The following is a 27,005-nucleotide window of genomic DNA, read 5'->3' on the forward strand; positions in this document are numbered from 1 at the left end:
CCGGGAGCCTGGGCAGCCCGCCACTGCCAGGGTCCCGGGATCCAGGGACAACTTACCCGGGAGAACGCACGGCGTGCCTCAGGCTGGTACAACGTCATGCCGGCCTCTGCTGCCGCAGGCCCGCCCCGCACTCCGTGCCCCTCCCACCCCCCCCCCCCCACCCCAGCCTGAGTGAGCCAGAGCCCCCAAAGCAGCTGCGCCTTTAACCCCGTCCTGTCTGAGCGAAGAACAGACACCCTCCGGCGACCTACATGCAGAGGCGGGGCCAAATCCAAAGCTGAACCCCGGGAGCTGTGAGAACAAAGAAAGAGAAAGGGAAACCTCTCCCAGCAGCCTCAGGAGCAGCAGATTAAATCTCCACAATCAACTTGATGTACCTGCATCTGTGGAATACCTGAATAGACAACGAATCATCCCAAATTCAGGAGATGGACTTTGAGAGCAAGTCTTATGATTTTTTTCCCCTTTTCCTCTTTTTGTGAGCGTGTATGTGTATGCTTCTGTGTGAGATTTTGTCTGTATAGCTTAGCTTCCACCATTTGTCCTAGGGTTCTATCTGTCCGTTTTTTTTGATTTTTTTCTTAATAATTATTTTTTCTTTTAATAACTCTTATTTTATCTTACTTTATTTTATTTTACTTTATCTTCTTTCTTTTTTTCCTTCCTTCCCTCGTTCCTTCCTTCCTTCCTCCCTCCCTCCTTTCTTTCTTTCTTTCTTTCTTTCCTTTTACTTCTACTAATTCTTTCTACTTTTTCTCCCTTTTATTCTGAGCCGTGTGGATGAAAGGCTCTTGGTGCTCCAGCCAGGAGTCAGTGCTGTGCCTCTGAGGTGGGAGAGCCAACTTCAGGACACTGGTCCACAACAGACCTCCCAGCTCCACATAATATCAAACGGCAAAAATCTCCCAGAGATCTCCATCTCAACACCAGCACCCAGCTTCACTCAACAACCAACAAGCTACAGTGATGGACACCCTATGCCAAACAACTAGTAAGACAGGAACACAACCCCACCCATTAGCAGAGAGGCTGCCTAAAATCATAGTAAGTACACAGACACCCCAAAACACACCACCACACGTGGACTTGCCCACCAGAAAGACAAGATCCAGCCTCATCCACCAGAACACAGGCACTATTCCCCTCCACCAGAAAGCCTACACAACCCACTGAACCAAACTTAGCCACTGGGGACAGACACCAAAAACAACGGGAACTACGAACCTGCAGCCTGCAAAAAGGAGACCCCAAGCACAGTAAGATAAGCAAAATGAGAAGACAGAAAAACACACAGCAGTTGAAAGAGCAAGATAAAAACGCACCAGACCTAAAAAGTGAAGAGGAAATAGGCAGTCTACCTAAAAAAGAAATCAGAATAATGATAGTAAAGATGATACAAAATCTTGGAAATAGAATAGAGAAAATGCAAGAAACATTTAACAAGGACCTGGAAGAACTAAAGATGAAACAAGCAACGATGAACAACACAATAAATGAAATTAAAAATACTCTAGATGGGATCAATAGCAGAATAACTGAGGCAGAAGAATGGATAACTGACCTGGAACATAAAATAGTGGAAATAACTACTGCAGAGCAGAATAAAGAAAAAAGAATGAAAAGAACTGAGGACAGTCTCAGAGACCTCTGGGACAACATTAAACACACCAACATTCGAATTATAGGGGTTCCAGAAGAAGAAGATAAAAAGAAAGGGACTGAGAAAATATTTGAAGAGATTATAGTTGAAAACTTCCCGAATATGGGAAAGGAAATAAGTTAATCAAGTCCAGGAAGCACAGAGAGTCCCATACAGGATAAATTCAAGGAGAAATACGCCAAGACACATATTAATCAAACTGTCAAAAATTAAATACAAAGAAAACATATTAAAAGCAGCAAGGGAAAAACAACAAATAACACACAAGGGAATCTCCATAAGGTTAACAGCTGATCTTTCAGCAGAAACTCTGCAAGCCAGAAAGGACTGGCAGGACATATTTAAAGGGATGAAGGAGAAAAACCTACAACCAAGATAACTCTACCCAGCAAGGATCTCATTCAGATTCAGTGGAAACATTAAAGCCTTTACAAACAAGAAAAAGCTGAGAGAGTTCCGCACCACCAAACCAGCTTTACAACAAATGCTGAAGGATCTTCTCTAGGCAAGAAACACAAGAGAAGGAAAAGACCTACAATAACAAACCCAAAACAATTAAGAAGATGGGAATAGGAACATACATATCGATAATTACCTTAAACACTCCCATTTACCACTGCAACAAAAAGACTAAAATGTCTAGGAGTAAACCTACCTAAGGAGACAAAAGACCTGTATGCAGAAAATTATAAGACACTGATGAAAGAAATTAAAGATGATACAAATAGATGGAGAGATATATCATGTTCTTGGACTGGAAGAATCAACATTGTGAAAATGACTCTACTACCTAAAGCAATCTACAGATTCAATGCAATCCCTATCAAACTACCACTGGCATTTTTCACAGAACTGGAACAAAAAATTTCACCATTTGTATGAAGACGCAAAAGACCTCGAATAGCCAAAGCAATCTTGAGAAAGAAAAACGGAGCTGGAGGAATCAGGCTCTCTGACTTCAGACTATACTACAAAGCTACAGTAATCAAGACAGTATGGTACTGGCACAAAAACAGAAAGATCAATGGAACAGGATAGAAAGCCCAGAGATAAACCCGCACACATATGGTCACCGTATCTTTGATAAAGGAGGCAGGAATGTACAGTGGAGAAAGGACAGCCTCTTCAATAAGTGGTGCTGGGAAAACTGGACAGGTACATGTAAAAGTATGAGATTAGATCACTCCCTAACACCATACATAAAAATAAGCTCAAAATGGATTAAAGACCTAAATGTAAGGCCAGACACTATCAAACTCTTAGAGGAAAACATAGGCAAAACACTCTATGACATAAATCACAGCAAGATGATTTTTGACCCACCTCCTAGAGAAATGGAAATAAAAACAAAAATAAACAAATGGGACCTAATGAAACTTCAAAGCTTTTGCACAGCAAAGGAAACCATAAACAAGACCAAAAGACAACCCTCAGAATGGGAGAAAATATTTGAAAATGAAGCAACTGACAAAGGATTAATTTCCAAACTTTACAAGCAGCTCATGCAGCTCAATAACAAAAAAGCAAACAACCCAATCCAAAAATGGGCTGAAGACCTAAATAGACATTTCTGCAAAGAAGATATACAGACTTCCAACAAACACATGAAAGAATGCTCAACATCATTAATCATTAGAGAAATGCAAATCAAAGCTACAATGAGATATAATCTCACACCAGTCAGAATGGCCATCATCAAAAAAGCTAGAAACAATAAATGCTGGAGAGGGTGTGGAGAAAAGGGAACACTCCTGCACTGCTGGTGGGAATGTGAATTGGTACAGCCACTATGGAGAACAGTATGGAGGTTCCTTAAAAACCTACAAATAGAACTACCCTATGACCCATCAATCCCACTACTGGGCATATACCCTGAGAAAACCATAATTCAAAAAGAGTCATGTACCACAATGTTCATTGCAGCTCTATTTACAATAGCCCGGAGATGGAAACAACCTAACTGCCCATCTTCGGATGAATGGATAAAGAAGATGTGGCACATATATACAATGGAATATTACTCAGCCATAAAAAGAAACGAAATTGAGCTATTTGTAATGAGGTGGATGGACCTAGAGTCTGTCATACAGAGTGAAGCAAGTCAGAAAGAGAAAGACAAATACCGTATGCTAACACATATACATGGAATTTAAGAAAAAAATGTCATGAGGAACCTAGGGGTAAGATGGGAATAAAGACACAGACCTACTAGAGAATGGACTTGAGGATGTGGGGAGGGGGAAGGGTAAACTGTGACAAAGTGAGAGAGTGGCATGGACATATATACACTACGAAATGTAAAATAGATAGCTAGTGGGAAGCAGCCGCATAGCACAGGGAGATCATCTCGGTGCTTTGTGTCCACCTAGAGGGGTGGGATAGGGAGGGTGGGAGGGAGGGAGACGCAAGAGGGAAGAGATATGGGAACGTATATGTATGACTGATTCACTTTGTTATAAAGCAGAAACTAACACACCATTGTAAAGCAATTATACTCCAATAAAGATGTAAAAAACAAAAGCACATCTCACAAAAAAATAAATAAAAAGAACCAACTCTTTTATGTATTGATCAATACTATTCCATGTACAGTTTCCTAATTAATTTGTTTCTCTTCTTATGTATTCATGTCTTTTGTTTCTTTGGTATTATTTTATTTTGCTTTATAGTATCATGATTTTTTTTCATTGTCTTCCCCAAAATAAAACAATTTTTGTAAAATATAAATAAATAAAATAAAATAAAATTTCTGTCATTTGGAACTTCACTATGACATGAATAAGAAAAGATATGAAGTCAGTAGCTTTGAAATCAATTTAATTCTAGGAATGATCATATTTATAATGATTTAAATCATCCAATTGATTTTACTTGAGATTTTTAACAACGAAATTAGACAGAGAGTAGAAAGAAATGTGAGGTGTAACTATTGGAAAGGAAAGGCAAAATTATCCCTATTTGCAGCCAATATGATTGTATACCTGGATAAGCTAAGAGAATCAACTGAAAAACAAATTCTTTTAAAGTGGAACATAAAATTAATACCCAGAAACCAACGGTCATCTGTCATAAACAACAACCACAAGCCAACATAATGGAAGAGAAGACCTTGTATACAAGAGCAGCAGAGAGGATAAAATGCCTGGGAATAAACTAACCAAGAAATGTGCAAAACCTATATGGAGAAGGACTGTGAAATAATCACAAAGGAAACAAAATTAGACTTGAAAAATGGAATGATATACCATGTTCTTGGAAAGGAAAACAGCATTATAAATACATCAGTTACCCTAAATTAATCCATAAATTTAATATCACCCTCATAAAAATAACAAGAGATATTTTTTGAGGTAGAGAAGCTGATTGTAATGTCTATGTGGAAAAATGAAACAAGACCAACCAGAAGAACTCTAAAAAACAAGAGTGAAGAGGAACTAGCACTACAAGATATCTTAAGAACTATGAAAAACTGTTGGATCTACATTTCACATTGCATACCACAATAAACTCCAAATGTATCAGATATTCAGTCATAAGCTTCGAAACCATTAAAGTGCTAGAAGAAGATGACAGAGAATTGCTTTATAACCTTGGCAGGATAAAGGCCTTTCTAACTACAACTTAAAGTTCTAAAGCCTAAAAGAAAAGATAAAAGTCAATGACGGGCTTCCCTGGTGGCGCAGTGGTTAAGAATCCACCTGCCAACGCAGAGGACACAGGTTTGAGCCCTGGTCCGGGAAGATCCCACATGCCATGGAGCAACTAAGCCTGTGCACCACAGCTACTGAGCCTGCACCTGAGAGCCCATGAGCCACAACTACTGAAGCCCATGTGCCACAACTACTGAGGCCTGTGTGCCTAGAGCCTGTGCTCTGCAACAAGAGAAGCCACTGCAATGAGAAACCCACTCACCGCAACTACAGAAAGCCTGCACGCAGCAACAAAGACCCAACGCAGCCAAAAAATTAATTAATTTAAAAAATAACCATAATAATAAAATAAATTCTCTTAAAACAAAATGTCAATGAAATAGGGCTTCGCTGGTGGCACACTGGTTAAGAATCCGCCTGCCAATGCAGGGGAAAAGGGGTTCGATCCCTGGCCCGAGAAGATCCCACATGCCGCGGAGCAACTATGCCCGTGCACCACAACTACAGAGCCTGTGCTCTAGAGCCCGTGCTCTAGAGCCCGTGTTCTGCAATGAGAAGCCACAACAATGAGAAGCCCGCGCACCACAACGAAAAGTAGCCCCTGCTCGCCACAACTAGAGAAAGCCCATGCGCATCAACAAAGACCCAACATAGTCAAAAATAAAAACAAACAGTCAATGAAATAAAAACTAATGTTTTTTCATGGAAAAAAGAATGTAAACAAAGACAAAAGACAAATAATATCAGGGAATTTATTTGAAACATGCCACTAAGTGCTAATCTCCATTTTACATTAAAAAAAAAAAAAACTTCTAGAAATTGGGATGGAACAGATTAATACCCCAATAGAAAAAGAGACAAAAGACAGGTCTAGTTATAGATGAAAACACATGACCCTTAAACATGTGATAATAAACCCAATCTCACTCATAAGATCCCAAAATTTGAGAAGAGACATAGTCTGTTGGCAAGGCTGTGAAGGTAACTTATACGTGACTGGTTAGAGTGCAAAGTGGGAAAACTCCTCTGAAGAACAACTTGGCAATATCTATCAAAATTACAAATAAATTTACCCTCTAGCCTAGCAATCCCACTTCCAAGAATTCATTCTATAGGCATACCTGCACACAGAAGAAATAATGTGTGTACAAGTTATTTTCTCATAGTACTGTTTATAATACCAAAAGGTTGGAAACAATCCAAGTGTCCATTTAATCAGGATGATGATTAAATAAACTATAGTACAGTCACACAATAAATATGCAATCAGGACACCCTCTATGTATTTATTCAGAAAGATTCCCATAATATACTCCTTTTTTTTTTTTTTTTGCGGTACGCAGGCCTCTCACTGTTGTGGCCTCTCCCGTTGCGGAGCACAGGCTCCGGATGCGCAGGCTCAGCGGCCATGGCTCACGGGCCTAGCCGGTCCGCGGCATGTGGGATCCTCCTGGACCGGGGCACGAACTCGTGTCCCCTGAATTGGCAGGCGGACTCTCAACCACTGCGCCACCAGGGAAGCCCATCCCATAATATACTCTTTTTTTTTTTTTTTTTGCGTACATGGGCCTCTCACTGTTGTGGCCTCTCCCGTTGCGGAGCACAGGCTCCGGACGTGCAGGTTCAGCGGCCATGGCTCACAGGCCCAGCCGCTCCGCGGCACGTGGGATCTTCCCGGACCAAGGCCTGAACCGGTGTCCCCTGCGTCGGCAGGCGGACTCTCAACCACTGCCCCACCAGGGAAGCCCCCATAATATACTCTTAATGAAGAAACGAAGATGCAGAACCGTGCATATAGTACACTGCCTTCTGTGTTAGAAAGAGGAGAAAAGAAACTATATTTGTAGCAGCATAAATATTAGAAGAACAAATAAGAAACTAAAGGGAGTGCCCTGGTGGCCTAGTTGTCAGGATTTGGTGTTTTCACTGCTGTGGCCCAAGTTCAATCCCTGGTCGGGGAACTGAGAATCTGCAAGCTGTGCCGCATGGCCAAAAAAAAAAAAATGCTTAAGAACATTCCAGAATTGAAGACATGAGTCCCCAGGTTTAAAAAGTCCCATTAACTGAAAACATGAAGGATAAAGAGAAAATATTTAAAAAGAAACTAAAATAAGTGATCATTCATAGGTGTAAGGGTGGGAATCAGGGAAGACAAGGACAGGGGTGGGAACACAGCTTTTTACATTCTGAATTTTGAACCATGGGAATATGCAGAAATTTAAGTGTAAAATTAAATAAACAATATTTACTAAAATTTTTAATGTTGTGAAAGATCTCTGGCTTGATTCTGTATCACCCTTTATTAGCTTACAAAATACTTTTTTTACTGAATTCCCCCAAATATCTTAAGATGTGATAATAAACCATATTTCAGGGGCTCTCTTAGTAAAGTGAAATTCCCAGCCCTTTTGCTTTTTCTGCAAGTTAACCCCAAATCATTTACCCAGCTCTAATCCCCCCAAATGTACCCTTCATTCCAACCAGTATGCCAGCTATAAATATCTGTGAGAGTCTCGTAACAGTGGAAAAGAAAAAGAGCTATAAGTTTTGCTGAGGAGACAGAGCCAAGTCCAGACAGGGAAAGAATTATCTAGGAGAGATCTCCTTGGGTGAGCCTGTATTAGGACAGTGTAGGTCCAGGTTCCCAGATAGTTGTCACATGGGTGAGCCCACACTCTTCAACAACATTAACCACGAAGACGTATTAAGCCTAAATCTTCTGTACGATAGTTGGTCTCAGTTCTTCTATTTTGGAGTGATCTTAAAGCTAAGATCCTGTAGACAGTCTCTACAAACCCCATCACTGCAGTATGTGGCATATTGCATCATTGGTCCTAAATTTCTTTCTTCCCTTCACCTTGGCCAAGTTACTTAACAGTTCCTCCCACTAGAGGCACAGTGAATTACCACAGCTGAGGGGAATGTTTGAAGAACTTGACCTCCCTTTTAGCGTTACCAGATAAAATATAGGACACCCAGTTAAATTTAAATTTCAGATAAAAATTGTTTAAATATAAATACGTCTCAAATACTGCACACAACATTTTTATACTAAAAAAGTATTTGTTGTTTATCTGAAATGTGAATTTAATTCAGCATCCGGTGCTTTTATTTGTTAAATGTGGACAAATCTCCCTCCCCTTCATTCTTGCCCAGGATTGAACCTATAATAACAGTGAGGGGGTGGGCTCAGGCAGTCGCTGATCAAGAAAGGGGGGCAGAAGAGAAGGGATGTCCCAAAATGTACATTTCTCATCAACAGAGGAATGGATAAACAAATGGTAATATATGTGTGTGTGTGTGTGTGTGTGTGTGTGTGTGTGTGTGTGTATATATATATATATATATATATATATATATAAAACGAGCCAGACACAAAAGGACAACTACTGTATGGTTCCACTTATATGAAGTACTTACGGTAGGCAAATTCAGACAGAAAGCAGGAGAGGGTACCAGGGGCGGGAGAAAGAGGAGAATGGGAAGTTGTTGTTTAATGGGTACAAAGTTTCTGTTTCAGAGGATAAAAAGTTATAGAAATGGAGAGTGGAGATGGTTGCACAACACTGTAAATGTACTTAAAGCCACAGATTTACAAACTTAAAATGGTTAAACTCGTAAATTTTATGTTACACATGTTTTACCACAATTAAACAAAATGTAGAGAGATTCCCCAAGGCTCCTTGCCACCGGCTGGAAAAATTTTTCCAAGCCATTCAGCCATTTGTCAATAAGGAATAACCATCGACTGAGGATTACTGAATTTTTTTTTAATGATTAGCATGTAGGTATATATGACTAGATCATAAGCTCCTTTTTTGTTACAAAGTCGTGCTTCTTTATATCCTCTTCAGTGTAATATACGTAGACGTTGAAAATTATTTATTAAAATAATTAATGCCTTTGGCCATCTATTTCTTTTTCAGTCAGTACAAATTAGCTTATGTTAGGAGCTTTCTATATATTGAACATTTTTACCAATGATTCATTATGTCTTCTGAGTGGCTATTCTGGATCAGGTTTTACTATGTGAACAGATTTTAAGATATTACATTAAACTAGTTTCATGTAGTCCATAACATACATAAAATCCCAAGCCCTTGTTAACCTGCTTGCTGCTCTCACAGTGGTTAGTTCACAGAGCAATAAAGAATTGATACATCAAATACTTGAGATGGATGCCTACCAAAAGAACTTAACAAGAACTTTGAACCTGGAAAATAATACCTACATCCTTGAAAACACTGATCTTTTAAATATTCAGGTAATGATTCCTCAGTCTTCTGTGAACCTGACACCAGATGAAGGCAAGACACCAATGAAATAAGTTTATTATATTTCATCTTAAATCTGATAACAGTGTCCCCTAATAAAACCACTGTGAATATAACTTAAAAGAAGGATTTATCGGGCCTTCCCTGGTGGCGCAGTGGTTAAGAATCTGCCTGCCAATGCAGGGGACACAGGTTCGAGCCCTGGTCCAGGAAGATCTCACATGCCGCGGAGCAACTAAGCCTGTGCACCACAACTACTGAGCCTGTGCTCTAGAGCCCCCGAGCCATAACTACTGAGCCCGCATGCCACAACTACTGAAGCCTGAATGCCTAGAGCCCGTGCTCTGCAACAAGAGAAGCCACCACAATGAGAAGCCCGCGCACCGCAACGAAGACTAGCCCCCGCTCACCACTAGAGAAAGCCCGCGTGCAGCAACAAAGACCTAACACAGCCAAAAATAAAAATAAATAAATTTATTTAAAAATAAAAGGATTTATCAAACTGTACTGACAAGTGGAGAAACACTGGATGATTTTGTTTACGCACTAAGCAAGTATCTACCCACTTATTTCTCACTTTCCATGTGCATAAAAAGGATATAAAAATATCTGCTCCACAGACCTCACAAGGTTGTTTTGAGAGTCAAATGAGGCAGTAACCTTGAACACACCTTTGAAACCTATAAAGTATTATGTGATATCACACTGACATTGTGAATTTCAGGAGTGAAACTGAACTTATCCCAACCACAGACAAGGAGCTGAAATGTCAGCAAAACTTTCACATTTAAAAGTCCAACATGATGTCTAATCCTTAGGAAACTGAATTCATATTTCAGAAAATACATTAGATTCCAGGGTAATAATTAATAGGATGGCAAGTGGGACCACGTGTCTGGACCAATTCCCAAGGCTTATTCAAAACATTCACTGAAGTAACCAACATTTGGTTTGGAAGTATTTGAAGAGAGCATTTGACGTATTCAGTAGATAAGAGGTACATAATTTTCTAGAGATGAAGTTTAAAAAAAAACCCATTTTAAAAAAAGTGAGAAATAATGAAGTCATCACATAAGTTGTAGACAAGCTTGTAAAATACACAGTGTCCCTAGTACAGACAGCTAATATCTAATGAGCTCTTTCTCCTTGGTAAAATCTTGATACCATGGTAAAGGTCATGTTCATTAGAAGTCTGAATGTTCCAGTTGGGAAACAATTCCTGCTAACTGAGCCAAAAATCTTAACTGGTTCATAAAAAAATTGTATTGTCTTGGCCTCATCAACATTATGTTCTAGCCAACTAAACTGAGAGTCTCCCTCCTTCACCAATGACCTTCCAGAATACAAGCAAGAGGTTCCTCTTTTTCTGAGAGCATGACATAGAGATGCAAGGACACAGAATGAAACAGACTATGGACTCACAATTTTAACCTTGAAAAAGAAAACTGCAAAGCTCTTGGGCTTGTTCAATTTCTAGGGGAAAAAAAAAAGATATCCACAGACCCTACTAAGGAAGCACAGAACATGGTCTAAGGGATTCAGAAATTCTATGTTTACCATGAAAGATAAATACAGAGGATCAGATCGAAATATACCAACTTTGGATGTTCTTAGTGACTCTCCAATTCAGTTGCAAAATTAAATTAATCTACTTCGAGATTCTCAGGGTTAAAAGATTTACTCTTAAGAAGCTCTCTACTTGAAACTGTTATTGTTGAGGACAGATTTAAAACGCATTAGGTATATTCAGAAAACTAAAGAGAAAAATAACAACACTAATTGGGCTGACCCTCCTGCCTCCATAAAGTTAAGATATATGTTTGACAAGTAATTAAATGCAATATTCTAAAATGGGAGTGAAGTCAACAGAGAAACTCTGCAGGATACCAATGGCAGGGTGGTTTATGTTTATCTTACCTTCTTTTGACTCCCACAGAATGTTTTCCACTAAAATGAATATTTGAGTCACTGCCAAAATGAAGAGCTTCTTTGGGGAAATAATGCATATTTCGTATGGTTAGAGAGGCAATCTGAGGCTTAAAAAACATGGGTTTTAATATCCGGTAAAATATGGGTCCAAATTCTGGTTTTGTCTCTCACCACCTCATGATGTTAAATTATTTAATCTCTCCAAGCCTCAGGGTTTTTTTCCTCTATAAAATGGGGACAATAATATACGACTATTAGGAGAATAGGAAATTTCATAAATATTTATATAGCCCACTACAGTGCTGGAGCATACTATACTCACAATAAAAATTTGTTGAGCTGCATATATATTAAGAATGTCAATCTCAGACATAATCTCCAAAAGAGAACATCATCATTGCAAAGATAATAGCTATTATTTTCCTGAAAAGGATATAGTTAACTCCTATTGGGACTGTTCTTAGTGCTAACAGCTTTCAAGCACAGATCTCACTTTGTTCTTAGCACTCACACCCAACCACAAGCAGATTTAATCCACATCAGTCTCCTCTTTTAAAAGGATTATAATGGTATCAAACACTAAAGGCTTTTATTGGATAACTCAAAGAATTTCCCACCTGCTGTGATTCTGATTGGCTGAGTGAAAACAATAAACCAGCTACATGTGGGTTGATCTACAAAACTCATTTTTCAACAACAACAACAACAACAAAAAAAAATGGGCATTTAAGAGAAAGAATATCATCTCCAAATAGGAGGAGAGAGTTGTTTTTTCAATCCCATTATTCATTTTCATCCTCTTGTATTTCTTTAGGGTCACTAGAAACAAGAATTGCAAATAAAGTGAAAAAGGAATCCCCATGTTACATTTAAGGGCTTGGAGAAGGCTAATGAGATTTTTTGACTTTAAAAAAAACCTCATAGAAATAAAAAATATATTAGAAGGAAATCCACAAAAAAATAAAGATAAATGCAGGAAAAAAAATCAAAGACATATTTTAGTCCATGAATCGGTCTGCTTGGGTTTAACAACAATAGTACACACACGCACGCACACACACACACACGCACGCACACATAGCCTATTTGTGGTGATTTCCTTCAGGTTGAGCATGGACAAATTTTCTCTCTGCTAAGAATGGGTTCTTTTATTCTCAGTTTCATTCAAGTAAAAGTGGACTCAACTTTTCCTTAGTATTGTGGGATACCATGCTGTGGAAATGGCTTCAAATAATGAGCACTGGGGGGGTGAGTGAAATGCTGCCCGTGTTTACACTGGCGCACAGGCACAAACAAAAGCTCCAGCACACCAGCAGAATTCTGTTGATCTGCTGATTTTCTCCAATATGGTTCCTGCTGAGACACAATAACAAGAGAAAATAACAAAAAGTCAGCTAAAAGGTCTCTTATGGGGATGGAGAAAAACATCCTTTTAAAAATAAGACTACAAAAAATAAAAAATAAAAAAAATAAAAATAAAAATAAGACTACAATATGCTCATATAGTGTTGAAATTCACCCACACTGGTCAAAATAATTCATGAAGTTGAAGTTTCAAGTCTATTCAAAATATTGCCATGGGGGCTCTACTGGTGCATGTCAAATAACAGAGTCCAAGGGCGTCAGCCAGTCTAAAGGAGATACTGATTATCTATGCCACCCCTTCTCCCCACCCTTCTTACCCACCACCCAACTCAAGGGTATTGTTGGAGGCAGCCAACAGTAGCTCATGTGGCCAGAAACTGACACAGTTCATAATGGATATGTAGCACATAATATGAATAGAGTAATTCTATAACGTGTGAGCTCCACCACTCTGCCTCCCATTTTTATGATAAAAGAACAATTTCTGATTAACTTGTGAGATTTCCCATCAGAAGACTAAAACCAATATCATGTATCTAACTGGCCTTCTCATCCCAAGGAACATTAATTTTGCATAAGCATTTATCAGGAATTAAATTCCACAAACTTTAGGAAAAGGGACGGGAATAACTTAATCTGAGATTCTCTTAATTAGTTGTAATTTTCTATATTTCTATAACTAATTTTACTTCAGATCCTCAAAATCAGTTACCATAATGGAAGGCATAGTAGATATTGCAATGATTTATTCTTCTATCTTAATAATGAATCAACAGTATTTCTGCATGCCATGGTGTTGGTAGGTACATTACAAAAAGAAATCTAGGCATAGGGAAATGGCTGGCCTTGACCCCCAAATTGTTAAGAGATGGAATAAAAGTGAGAGCAACACAAAAAGGCATATAATGAACTTAAGGACACTCAAATAGCTTGGTCTCTGCTGGATGCCACTGGCTTCCCTCTAAACATCCTATTCATGGCACTCACGATACTGGTAGCATCACTTTTACTGACAATTTTCAATTTGCCGTGACTCTTCGGACCAATTCTACCATCCAACCACTGCAATTGAAGAGTTGGAACAAAAGTAAGTTAATGGCTCAAAATAGTTTTTTATATTTAAGTACTTCTTCCTCTGCCACCATGATTCCCCACCCCAACCTTATTCCTATCCTCCTTTCTATATTTGTGTTTTAGGTGGAAGAAAAGTTCAATAGAAAAGGAAGAATTGGGGGGGAAAGAAATCCAGTAACAATTTTTGCCCCTAAGGCCCAATACCAGAACCCACAGGTTCCACCAAAGACATGAAGATTGGAAAAGACTCAAAATAAATTTGTCAGTGAGGCTACAATGGGGAATAGTCTTAACCTTAGATGATAGAATTTGATTTCAAACACTCCTAGATGGAAAAGCAATGAAACTCAAAGGAAATGGAGTTTAGTAAGGATTATAGTGAGTGGATTACTCATCTTTCAGTTGTGATCGACAGCACTCTAATACAAAATGACAAAAATAAATGGGATTTTTGACGTATATAATTTAAAAATCCAGGGAGATTCTAGGTTCAGGAATGGCTTGAACCAGAGGCTCAAACAATGTTTTCAGGATTCCATCTCTCTCTATTTTTCTAAGTAAGTTCTTTCCTATCTTTCATTCCAAGAGCTCAATTATACCAGCAGAAGAAAAAGAAAGCTTCACCTTCTCAACATTTCCAATAAAAACACCCAGGTTCAAGTTCCACTGACCAGGACAAGGTCACATATCCGTCCCTGTAGTGAGGTGAAGTGTAGTGAGGAGGGGCATATTGGCCCAACCCAAACTTCATGGTCTGAGAGTTTTCCAAAGGAAAACTGAAGTGCTATTACCCCAACAGAGAAGAACAAACACAGGGCAGCACAAAGCAAAAAACATCCACCACATTAGTGCTACATATTTGAGGATGAAATGTAATCTAGATATGTACAATTTGGTTAATGTAACAGAAATTGCTAATTGTTCCCCAATATCATTTTCTCTTTCTTTCTTTCAGTAATAGAGTCCCCAGTTTTATCTGGTACACCACCACCCTTGCAGCTAGGTGTAGCTGTTTGACTAAATTTAGGCTGATGGGATGTGAAAGTCAGGTACAAATTTCAGATCATCTCAAAGATGAAGATGATTCTAGAAACTTCTTTCTCCCTTCATGCTCTCTGAGAAACAGCCGGAACTACAGCTGCCAACTTGGGCCAAGATCTAGAAGCCACTTATTGAAAGATGGGAAAGTTGACCCACTAGCCTGGGTCACTGAATGACCTAGTAGAGCAGAAATGTCTACCCAAACTAAACTACCCATCTAACCTCTGAACTTTTCCATGAGACAAAAATAAGCACCTTACCCACCTATCTTATATGTCTTAATTAAGCCACTATATTTTGGGGTCTTTTTGTTTAACCTGTACCCTAATTAAAATAGTTAAAGACTCATGATGGCCAAGTTATAGAGAAAAACAGCAAAAAGTATTTTAAAATAGGGGTTTGTGAGTATATTTTATTATATATATGTAGCATTTTACATAACTACAATATAGTTATATAGTTATATATCCAATATAGGATATATAATAAGAGCATATTTCTTAATCTTTGCAACATTAGATCCTTACAGAAGTAAAAGGATAATAATAGCTATCTCTGGCTGGTAGAATTAGACATTATTTTTACTCTCATCTTCATACTTGTCTCCATTTCATAAATTTTCTAGAATTAACTTATGTTTCAAGTAAAATAGACATTATTATCAACCTTATAAAAAGTAAGGAAATGGCTTTTCCAAGGAAATTCTGTTCAGGAAATTAATACACATTTACTGCTCAGTGAGAGATGATGTTGCAACGGTCAAAAGACAAATACATAGTCTCAGATACTGAGGTAGGTTGCAAAACTGTCCACAAATTGTCTCCATTTCTGTATCTACGCCCCTTTGCAATGTGACTTTGCAGCTCCTTCCATCAAAAAGTGGAATCTATTCTTCTACTCTTTGAAATCTGAGCTTGGTCACGTGACTTGCTTTGGTCAATGAAGCATCAACAAATGTGACGGAAGCCTAGACTTGAAAAATTCTTGCACATGGGACCCTGTGCTTTCCTGTTACTCTTAGGAACCCTGACACCTCCACATGTGAACAAGCCTAGGCTAGTGTGCTCACATGTGCCCAAGTTATCCCTGTCATCTGAGATGACATCAAGCCAACTACCAGACATGTCAGTGAGGCCATACGAGACCACACAGCTCTGGCCATGCTGGCCCAGACGAGAACAGCCACCCAGATGATTCACAGAACTGTGAGAAACAATCACATTTGTTTAACGTCACAAGTTTTGTGGGTGATGGTTACACACTCTGTTAAATACAGGATGCCCTCTAGTTTAATCATTTTGAAGGGTAAAATACATGTTGTACACGTTTTATTGGTAAAAATGATAAATTTACCAGGGAATACATATCATTATTTGAGTTGATTTGTCCTAAAGTATAGGAAAGAAGAGATCGGTTCTAGATGGAGGAGTAGAAGGACATGCGTTCACTCCCTCTTGTGAGAACACCAGAATCACAACTAACTGCTGAACAATCATTGACAGGAAGACACTGGAACTCACCAAAAAAGATACCGCACATCCAAAGACAAAGGAGAAGTCGCAATGAGACAGTAGGAGGGAGAAAATCACAATAAAATCAAATCCCATAATCGCTGGGTGGGTGACTCACAAACTGGAGAACAATTATACCACAAAAGTCTACCCACTGGAGTGAAGGTTCTGAGCCCCACATCACGCTTCCCAACCTGGGGGTCTGGCAATGGGAGGAGGAATTTCCAGAGAATCAGACTTTGAAGGCTAGCGGGATTTAATTACAGGACATCGACAGGACTGGGGGAAACAGAGACTCCACTCTTGGAGGGCACACACAAAGTAGTGTGCACATCAGGACCCAGGGGGAAGGAGCAGTGACCCCATTGGAGACTGAACCAGACCTACCTGCTAGTGTTGGAGGGTCTCCTGCAGAGGTCAGGGGGTGGCTGTGGCTCACCACAGGGAAAAGGACACTGGCAGCAGAAGTTCTGGGAAGTACTCTTTGGCATAAGCCATACTGGAGTCCGCCATTAGCCCCACTGAGGAGACTGTGGGCTCTGGTGCTGGGTCGCCTCAGGCCAAACAACCAACAGGGAGGGAACCCAGCCCCACCCATCAGCAGACAAGCAGATTAAAGTTTTACTGAGCTCTGCCCAGCAGAGCAACATCCAGCCCTACCCACCACCAGTCCCTCCCATCAGGAAGTTTGCACAAGCCTCTTAGATAGCCTCATCCACCAGAGGGCAGACAGCAGAAGCAAGAAGAACTACAATCCTGCAGCCTGTGGAACAAAAACCAAATTCACAGAAAGACAGACAAAATGAAAAGGCAGAGGACCGTGTACTAGATGAAGGAACAAGATACAGCCCCAGAAAAACAACTAAATGAAGTGGAGATAGGCAAACCTTCCAAAAAAGAATTCAGAATAATGATAGTGAAGATGATCCAGGATCTCGGAAAAAGAATGGAGGCAAATATCGAGAAGATGCAAGAAATGTTTAACAAAGACCTAGAAGAATTGAAGAACAAACACCTAGAAGAATTAAAGAACAAACAAACAGAGATGAACAATACAATAACTGAAATGAAAAATACATTACAAGGAACCAACAGCAGAATAACTGAGGCAGAGGAACGGATAAGTGACCTGGAAAACAGAAAGGTGAAATTCACGGCCATGGAACAGAATAAAGAAAAAAGAATGAAAAGAAATGAAGACAGCCTAAGAGACCTCTGCGACAACATTAAACACACCAATATTCACATTATAGGGGTCCCAGAAGGAGAAGAGAGAGAGAAAGGACCCGAGAAAATATGTGAAGAGATTATAGTCGAAAACATCCCTAACATGGGAAAGGAAATAGCCACCCAAGTCCAGGAAGGACAGAGAGTCCCAGGCAGGATAAACCCCAGGAGAAACATGCCGCGCACACAGTACTCAAACTGACAGCAATTAAAGACAAAGAAAACTTATTAAAAGCAACAAGGGAAAAAAAAATAACATACAAGGGAACTCCCATAAGGTTAATAGCTGATTTCTCAGCAGAAACTCTACAAGCCAGAAGGGAGTGGCATGATACATTTAAAGTGATGAAAGGAAAGAACCTACAACCAAAATTACTCTACATGGCAAGGATCTCATTCAGTTTCGACAGAGAAATCAAAAGCTTTACAGACAAGCAAAAGCTAAGAGAATTCAGCACCACCAAACCAGCTCTACAACAAATGCTAAAGGAACTTATCTAAGTGGGAAACATTGATAATTACCTAAAATGTGAATGGATTAAATGCCCCAAGCAAATGACACAGTCTCGCTGAATGGATACAAAAACAAGACCCATATATATGCTGTCTACAAGAGGCCCACTTCAGACCTAGGGACACGTACAGGCTGAAAGTGAGGGGATGGAAAAAGATATTCTATGCAAATGGAAATGAGAAGAAAGCTGGAGTAGCAATACTCATATCACATAAAATAGACTTTAAAATAATGTTACAAGAGACAAGGAAGGACACTACATAATGATCAAGGGATCAACCCAAGAAGAAGATATAACAATTTTAAATATATATGAACCCAACACAGGAGCACCTCAATACATAAGGCAAATGCTAACAGCTATAAAAGAGAAGATCGACAGTAACACGATAATAGTAGGGGATTTTAACACCTCACTTACAGCAGTGGACAGATTCATGTAAGTGGACAGATCATCCAGACAGAAAATTAATAAGAAAACACAAGCTTAAAATGACACAATAGACCAGATAGATTTAATTGATATTTACAGGACATTCCATTCAAAAACAGCAGATTACACTTTATTCTCAAGTGCACACAGAACATTCTCCAGGATAGATCACATCCTGGGTCACAAATCAAGCCTCGGTAAATTTAAGAAAACTGAAACCATATCAAGTATCTTTTCCGATCACAACACTATGAGATTAGAAATCAATTACAGGGGAAAAAAATGTAAAACACACAAACACATGGAGGCCAAACAATACATTACTAAATAACCAAGAGATCACTGAAAAAATCAAAGAGGAAATCAAAAAATACCTAGAGACACATGACAATGAAAACATGATGATCAAAAACGTATGGGATGGAAAAAAAAAAAAACATATGGGATGCAACAAAAGCAGTTCTAAGAGGGAAGTTTAGAGCAATAAAATCCTACCTCAAGAAATAAGAAAAATCTCAAATAAACAATCTAACCTTACAACTAAAGGAACTAGAGAAAGAAGAACAAACAAAACCCAAAGTTAATAGAAGGAAAGAAATCATAAAGATCAGAGCAGAAATAAATGAAATAGAAACAAAGAAAACAATAACAAAGATCAATAAAACTAAAAGCTGGTTCTTTGAGAAGATAAATAAAATTGACAAACCTTTAGCCAGACTCATCAGGAAATAGAGGGAGAAGACTCAAATCAATAAAATTAGAAATGAAAAAGAAGTGACAATGGACACCGCAGAAATACGAAGCATCATAAGAGACTACTACAAGCAACTCTATGCCAATAAAATGGACAACCTGGAAGAAATGGACAAATTCTTACAAAGGTATAACCTTCCAAGACTGAACCAGGAAGAAATACAAAATATGAACAGACCAATCACAAGTAATGAAAATGAAACTGTGATTAAAAATTTTCCAACAAACAAAAGTCCAGGACCAGATGGCTTCAAAGGTGAATTCTATCAAACATTTAGAGAATAGCTAACACCTATCCTTCTCAAAGACTCCCAAAAAATTGCAGAGGAAGGAACACTCTCAAACTCATTCTATGAGGCCACCATCACCCTAATACCAAAACCAGACAAAGATACTACAAAAAGAGGAAATTACAGACCAATATCGCTGATGAATATAGATGCAAAAATCTTCAACAAAATACTAGCAACCAAATCCAACAACACATTAAAAGGATCATACACCATGATCAAGTGGGATTTATCCCAGGGATGCAAGGATTCTTCAATATACGCAAATCAACCAATGTGATACACTATAATAACAAGCTGAACAATAAAAACCATATGATCATCTCAGTAAGATGCAGAAAAAGCTTTTGACAAAATTCAACGCCCATTTATGATAAAAACTTTCCAGAAAGTGGGCATGAGGGAACCTAACTCAACATAATAAAGGCCATATATGACAAACCCACAGCCAACAACATTCTCAATGGTGAAAAACTGAAAGCATTTCCTCTAAGATCAGGACAAGACAAGGATGTCCACTCTTGCCACTATTATTCAACATGGTTTTGGAAGTCCTAGCCATGGCAATCAGAGAAGGAAAAGAAATAAAAGGAATACAAACTGGGAAAGAAGAAGTAAAACTGTCACTGTTTGCAGATGACATGATACTGTACATAGATAATCCTAAAGATGCCATCAGAAAACTACGAGAGATAGTCAATGAATTTGGTAAAGTTGCAGGCTACAAAATTAATGCACAGAAATCTCCTGCATTCCTATACACTAACAACGAAAGATCAGAAAGAAAAATTAAGGAAACAATCCCATTCACCACTGCAGCAAAAAGAATAAAATACCTAGGAATAAACCTACCTAAGGAGATAAAAGACTATAAGACACTGGTGAAAGAAATCAAAGATGACACAGACAGATGGAGAGATATACCACGTTCTTGGACTGGAAGAATCAATATTGTGAAAATAACTATACTACCCAAAGCAATCTACAGATTCAATGCAACCCCTATCAAACTACCAATAGCATTTTTCACAGAACTGGAACAAAAAAATTCACAATTTGTATGGAAACACAAAAGACCCCGAATAGCCAAAGCAATCTTGAGAAAGAAAAACAGAGCTGGAGGAATCAGACTCCCTAACTTCAGACTATACTACAAAGCTACAGTATCAAGATAGTATGGTACTGGCACAGAAACAGAAATATAGATCAATGGAACAGGATAGAAAGCCCAGAGGTACACCCACACATCTATGTTCAACTAATCTATGACAAAGGAGGCAAGGTATACAATGGGGAAAAGACAGTCTCTTCAATAAGTGGTGCTAGGAAAACTGGACAGCTACCTCTAAAAGAATGAAATTAGAACACTCCCTAACACCATACACAAAAATAAACTCAAAATGGATTAAAGACCTAAATGTAAGGCTAGACACTATAAAACTCTTAGAGGAAAACACAGGAAGAACACTCTTTGACATAAATCACAGCAATACCTTTTTTGACCCACCTCCCAGAGTAATGGAAATAAAAACAAAAATAAACAAATGGGACCTAATGAAACTTCAAAGCTTTTGCACAGCAAAGGAAACCATAAACAAGACGAAAAGACAACCCTCAGAATGGGAGAAAATATTTGCACATGAATCAACGGACAAAGGATTAATCTGCAAAATATATAAATAACTCATGCAGCTCAATATTAAAAAAACAAACAACCCAATCAAAAAATGGGCAGAAGGCCTAAATAGACGTTTCCACAGAGAGGAGATACAGATAGTCAACATCACTAATTATTAGAGAAATGGAAATCAAAACTACAATGAGGTATCACCTCACACCAGTTAGAATGGGCATCATCAGAAAATCTACAAACAACAAATGTTGGAGAGGGTGTGGAGAAAAGGGAACCCTCTTGCACTGTTGGTGGGAATGTACATTGATACAGCCACTATGGAGAACAGTATGGAGGTTCCTTAAAAAACTGAAAATAGAATTACCATATGATCCAGCAATCCCACTACTGGGCAAATACCCAGAGAAAACCATAATTCAAAAAGACACTTGCACCTCAATGTTCATTGCAGCAGTATTTACAATAGCCAGGTCATGGAAGCAACCTAAATGCCCACTGACAGACGAATGGATAAAGAACATATGATACATATATACAATGGACTATTACTCAGCCATAAAAAGGAACGAAATTGGGTCATACGTAGAGACGTAGACGGACCTAGAGACTGTCATACACAGTAAAGTAAGTCAGAAAGAGAAAAGCAAATGTCGTATATTAACTCATATATGTGAAATCTAGAAAAATGGTACAGATTAACTGGTTTGCAAGTCAGAAAGAGAGACACAGATGTAGGGAACAAACATATGGATACCAAAGGGGTAAAGTGGGTGGTGGTGGTGGTGGTGGGATGAATACACCAGTGTACATTTATACACTAATATGTATAAAATGGATAACAAATAAGAACCTGCTGTATAAAAAAATAAATAAAATTCAAAAATAAATAAAAATAATAAAGTATAGGAAAGAAATGACTAAAGCAGGAAATTAGAAATTAAAAGCAATATATAGAAGCAATAATGAATATGGTATTTTCAAAGTTACAAGGCTCAAGTAGCATTATACAATATTTTTCACTCAAAATTCTCTGGAGAAATGTAATGGGCAGCAGAATCACTGATATTTTGAACTGGAAAGAAATTTACAGTTCATAAGATTCATGCACTTCGCTTAACAGTTGAGGAAACTGAGACTCAGCAAGGTGAATTGGCTTCCTATGTTTTACACAACATATGCCAACTCCAAAAAAATGCTTCACTCCATTGTGAAGGCCTCCTGATTCTAACCTCAAATTGTAGGGCAATTTCAGAACCTTAGAGACAATGGGCTTAGGAATTCTGAATCAGAAACACCGCCTGACACTAAAAACTCAATATATGAAAATCACAACAAGCAGCTTATGGATGTAACAAAGTCACAGTTAGCCCAAGGAGCTCTCCATAAACATTGGCTCAATTCCAAAACAGCAATCGTGTGCTCTTCCTCCAAACTAGAGGCCCCCAATATATAGAATAGACTAAATTTTGGAAGTAGAGGATAGATATATTCTTATTGGCAATTAGAGATAACAAGAACTTTGTTAAAGCCTTCGATTTCTTTCTTTTCTGCCTCATATTCTTTTTTTTTTAATTAATTTATTTATTTATTTATTTTTGCTGTGTTGGGTCTTCGTTTCTGTGCGAGGGCTTTCTCTAGTTGCGGTGAGCGGGGTCCACTCTTCATCACGGTGCGCGGGCCCCTCACTATCGCGGCCTCTCTTGTTGCAGAGCACAGGCTCCAGATGCGCAGATTCAGTAGTTGTGGCTCATGGGCCTAGTTGCTCCGCGGCATGTGGGATCTTCCCAGACCAGGGCTCGAACCCGTGTCCCCTGCATTAGTAGGCAGATTCTCAACCACTGCGCCACCAGGGAAGCCCCTGCCACATACTCTTGATGAAAACTTTGGTATACACAATATTTGTGTCCCTCCAAAGTTTATACGTTGAAACTCAACCCCCAATGTGATGGTATTTGACGGTGGAGCCTTTGGGAGGTGATTAGGTCATCAGAGCAGAGCCCTCATGAATGGTATTTGTGCCCTTACAAAAGAGGCCTAATAGAGCTCCCTTGCCCCTTCCACCACGTGAGGACACAGCAAGAAGATGGCCATCTGTGAACCAAGAAGTGGGCTCTTAATAGACAGTGAATCTGCCGGTCCCTTGCTCTTTGACTTCCCAGCCTCCAGAACTATGAAAAATAAATGTTTGTTGTTTAAACCACCTAGTCTATGGCATTCTTGTTACAGCAGTCTGAACTAAGACAAACGGGCACAGCTAAAATGAAAATCCTCTAGAACTGCACACTCAGTTTATCGCTGCAAACCAACCACCTTGAAACTCAGAGGCTTAAAACAACAATTTATTATGCCTCACAATTTTGCAGGTTAACTAGGTGGTTCTTCTGCTCTCTCCTGGACTCATTCACACAGCCATATTTGGCTGGCAGATCAAGTGGGGGGTTGGGCTCAGCTGGGACAGATGGCAGAGCTAAGCCTCTCTCTCCATGTGGCCCTTCATTGAGGACTTCATGGAACGGTGATCCCAGGCAGTGCTCATAGAGGACAAAGACTCTGGAGCTCACATATCACATTCTATCAGTCAAAGCAAGTCACATGGCCAACCCAGACTCAAGAGGTAGGGCAACAGACTCCACTTTCTGATGGGATGAACTGCAAAATGTTGTAGCCATGCTTTTCGACCTACCACAAACACCCTGATCCAGGCTCAGATATCTACTTTTCTGCCATTCACATCTAATTAAAAATGACACCACTGAAATGAAAATCCCCTCGAACTGCATTCCTAAATATTTTAGCTGCACCAAACTGAAATTTTTCAACAGAGAGACGCTGTGGTATTTGCCTCATTGTAATTGTCAAATACATTAATAACCTTCCTGAACAAGATGCTGCACTAGGAATTATACTGAACAGTTATCACCATTAGTCATGTCCAACATGGTTATAAAATCAACATTACCAATATACAATGCCACAAAAGGGAGTGCTAAGGACTTTTTTCTGTCAAATTTAAGATTTAAGATTTGAATGCTAAAATGTGTGCAAATAGGAAATAAGGGGGACACTTTTTAAAATAATCTTTGGGTAAAGATCTTTTCAAGTATGACCCACAGGCAAAAACCACAGATGTAATAACGACTGATAGCTTTGAATATATACAAATTTAGGACCCCTGTATAACAAGTACACATAGGACATTACACACATTAAAAAAACAAGTACCTAATAATGTTTAATAAGAACCAAGTACTATTCAAAGTACTTTGTGTATTTTAATTCATTTGATCCTTACAACAGCCCTGTGAGGGAGATACTATTATTTTCCCCATTTTTAGGTGAGCAAACTAAGGCACAGAGTGTTTACATAAGACACCAAGGTCAGGTACTACGTAGCAGAGCCAATATTTGAAACCAAGCAGTATTGGCCCAGGATTTAAATTCTAAATCACTATGCTCTACAGAAAACCTGAGCAAAATAAACATGACAAAGGCTTAATATCACTGATATGTTAAGAACTCTTGCAAATAAAAAAGAAACAGAAAAATACACCATATTCTATGGACAAGGGCTATGGACAAACAATTAACAAAAGGGAAATGTAAATGGCCATAAAATATGAAAAATGTTCATCCTCACTAGGAATCATAAGAACTCTGACGAGATACCATTTCTCTCCTGGCCAGTTTAGAAAAAACAAGAAGAATGATAATACCCATGGATATTATCTCCTTGCTGGTAGGAAGGTAAAGTGATAAAATATTCCTGGAGGATAATTTGGATATATACATACACAACATTCAACCATTCAAACAAGCAAATGGTTGATCCAGCAATTTTACTCCTAGTAACTTTTGCAAAGAAATAATCAGACAAGCACATGAAGACGTAAGTTAAGGAAATTTATTATAGTATTGTTTATAATATTTACTTAAATATGGGAAAAACAGAAGATTGATTAAATACGCTATGATTCTTCCACAAATGGAATACTATTTAGATTTAAAAATGATGATGCGTATTTCCACTTCCTGACATGGAAAGACGGTTATGAGATACTGTTAATGAAAAGAGTAGGTTTACAAAACTGTTTAAAGTGTACAGTCCCATTGTTTAAAATCTATGCATATATAGATCATATATTCTCTCCAGGTCATGGAGGGTTATTTTTTATATTTTTATAATGTTATACTTTAGCTTTTATATAACTCTTCATGTATTTCATGTATCACTTCTATAATCATAAAAAAGCCAATCACCTTGTTTCTAGAAATTTAGAGCACTGAAACTCTTCCCAGGTGCTAATATGATGCCCTTCAGAAAAACCTACCAGCAAGAAGACTTTTCTGTTCTCCATCTCAGAGAACACCTATGTGACTGATTTTGCTAGAAACATGAGAACAGTTACTGTAACACAATAAGGGCTATCTGATACTCAGAACTACCCAAGGGTCATTGCCTCATGGCCTCCAACACCATATTCCCCTACTTGTTCAGCTTTTTTTTTTTTTTAACTTTGACTTATTTTTGGCTGCTTGGGTCTTCATTGCTGCACATGGGCTTTTCTCAAGTTGCGGCGAGCGGGGGCTACTCTTCATTGCACTGTGCGGGCTTCTCATTGGGGTGGCTTCTCTTGTTGCGGAGCACGGGCTCTAGGCGCACGGGCTTCAGTAGTTGTGGCTCGCGGGCTCTAGAGCACAGGCTCAGTAGTTGTGGCTCATGGGCTTAGTTGCTCCATGGCTTGTGGGATCTTCCCAGACCAGGGCTCAAACACATGTCCCCTGCATTGGCAGGCAGATTCTTAACCACTGCACCACCAGGGAAGTCCCTTGTTCAGCTTTTTAATCACTGGTCATCTGAGAGCTAAAAATAATGATAGAGATGACAAATCACAGCTCCCCAAAGCTTATCAGCCAATCCAATAAAGGGAAAAAAATCAACTCAGTAATAGATACTTTCATACAGGTTTGAGGAAACAGGATAAGAAGAGCCCAGGAAAACTCACTTCATAAGTGCAAGGCAATTAACAGTCACTGAATAGTGGGCCTTCTTAAGCAAAGATGTCACATGCTCAGAGTCAGGGACAGTCAGAAGCTGCAGAATGTCCTCACCTGCTGACTGATGAAAATGACTGACGCTGGGGTGCCAGCTGAAAACTCAATTATTCACATCTACTAGGCAACTGCCCCCTACACAGCCAGCAGCAGCAGGTGGCGGGCAGGGGAGCTTGTTGGTTTGTTGTTAACATGCATTATCCATTTCTCTGGCCTTGGTGCTCAACAACAGCAATACCGATAGGCTGCTCTGAACTAAGAGTGGGTGGGCACCAACTCCATTCCAAGTACCTGGAAACACCCTAAAACTCAGCCACCGACAAATGACAAGGGGGAAGATTCCTTATCCTACCATCATCATTTTCTATACTCTGTGACTTTCCTATTTCTCACAGTAATAAGAAAGAGAACCCAAAGTTTTGTGTATTCCTAATGATTAAGGCCACTTTTGTTAAAAGTGGGAAACTAGGTATTCATTTTCAAAGGCTCCACAGCTGTTTTTCAGCCTACTCACCACTTGCCTTACATCCTGGTGGCCCCAAAAGTCCTCTTTCAGTATGTGGAGTTGTCTTTCCGAAGGACAGAACCTAATAAGTAAG

This window comes from Tursiops truncatus, chromosome X (assembly GCF_011762595.2).
Source record: "Tursiops truncatus isolate mTurTru1 chromosome X, mTurTru1.mat.Y, whole genome shotgun sequence".
NCBI classification, from domain to species: Eukaryota; Metazoa; Chordata; class Mammalia; order Artiodactyla; family Delphinidae; genus Tursiops; species Tursiops truncatus.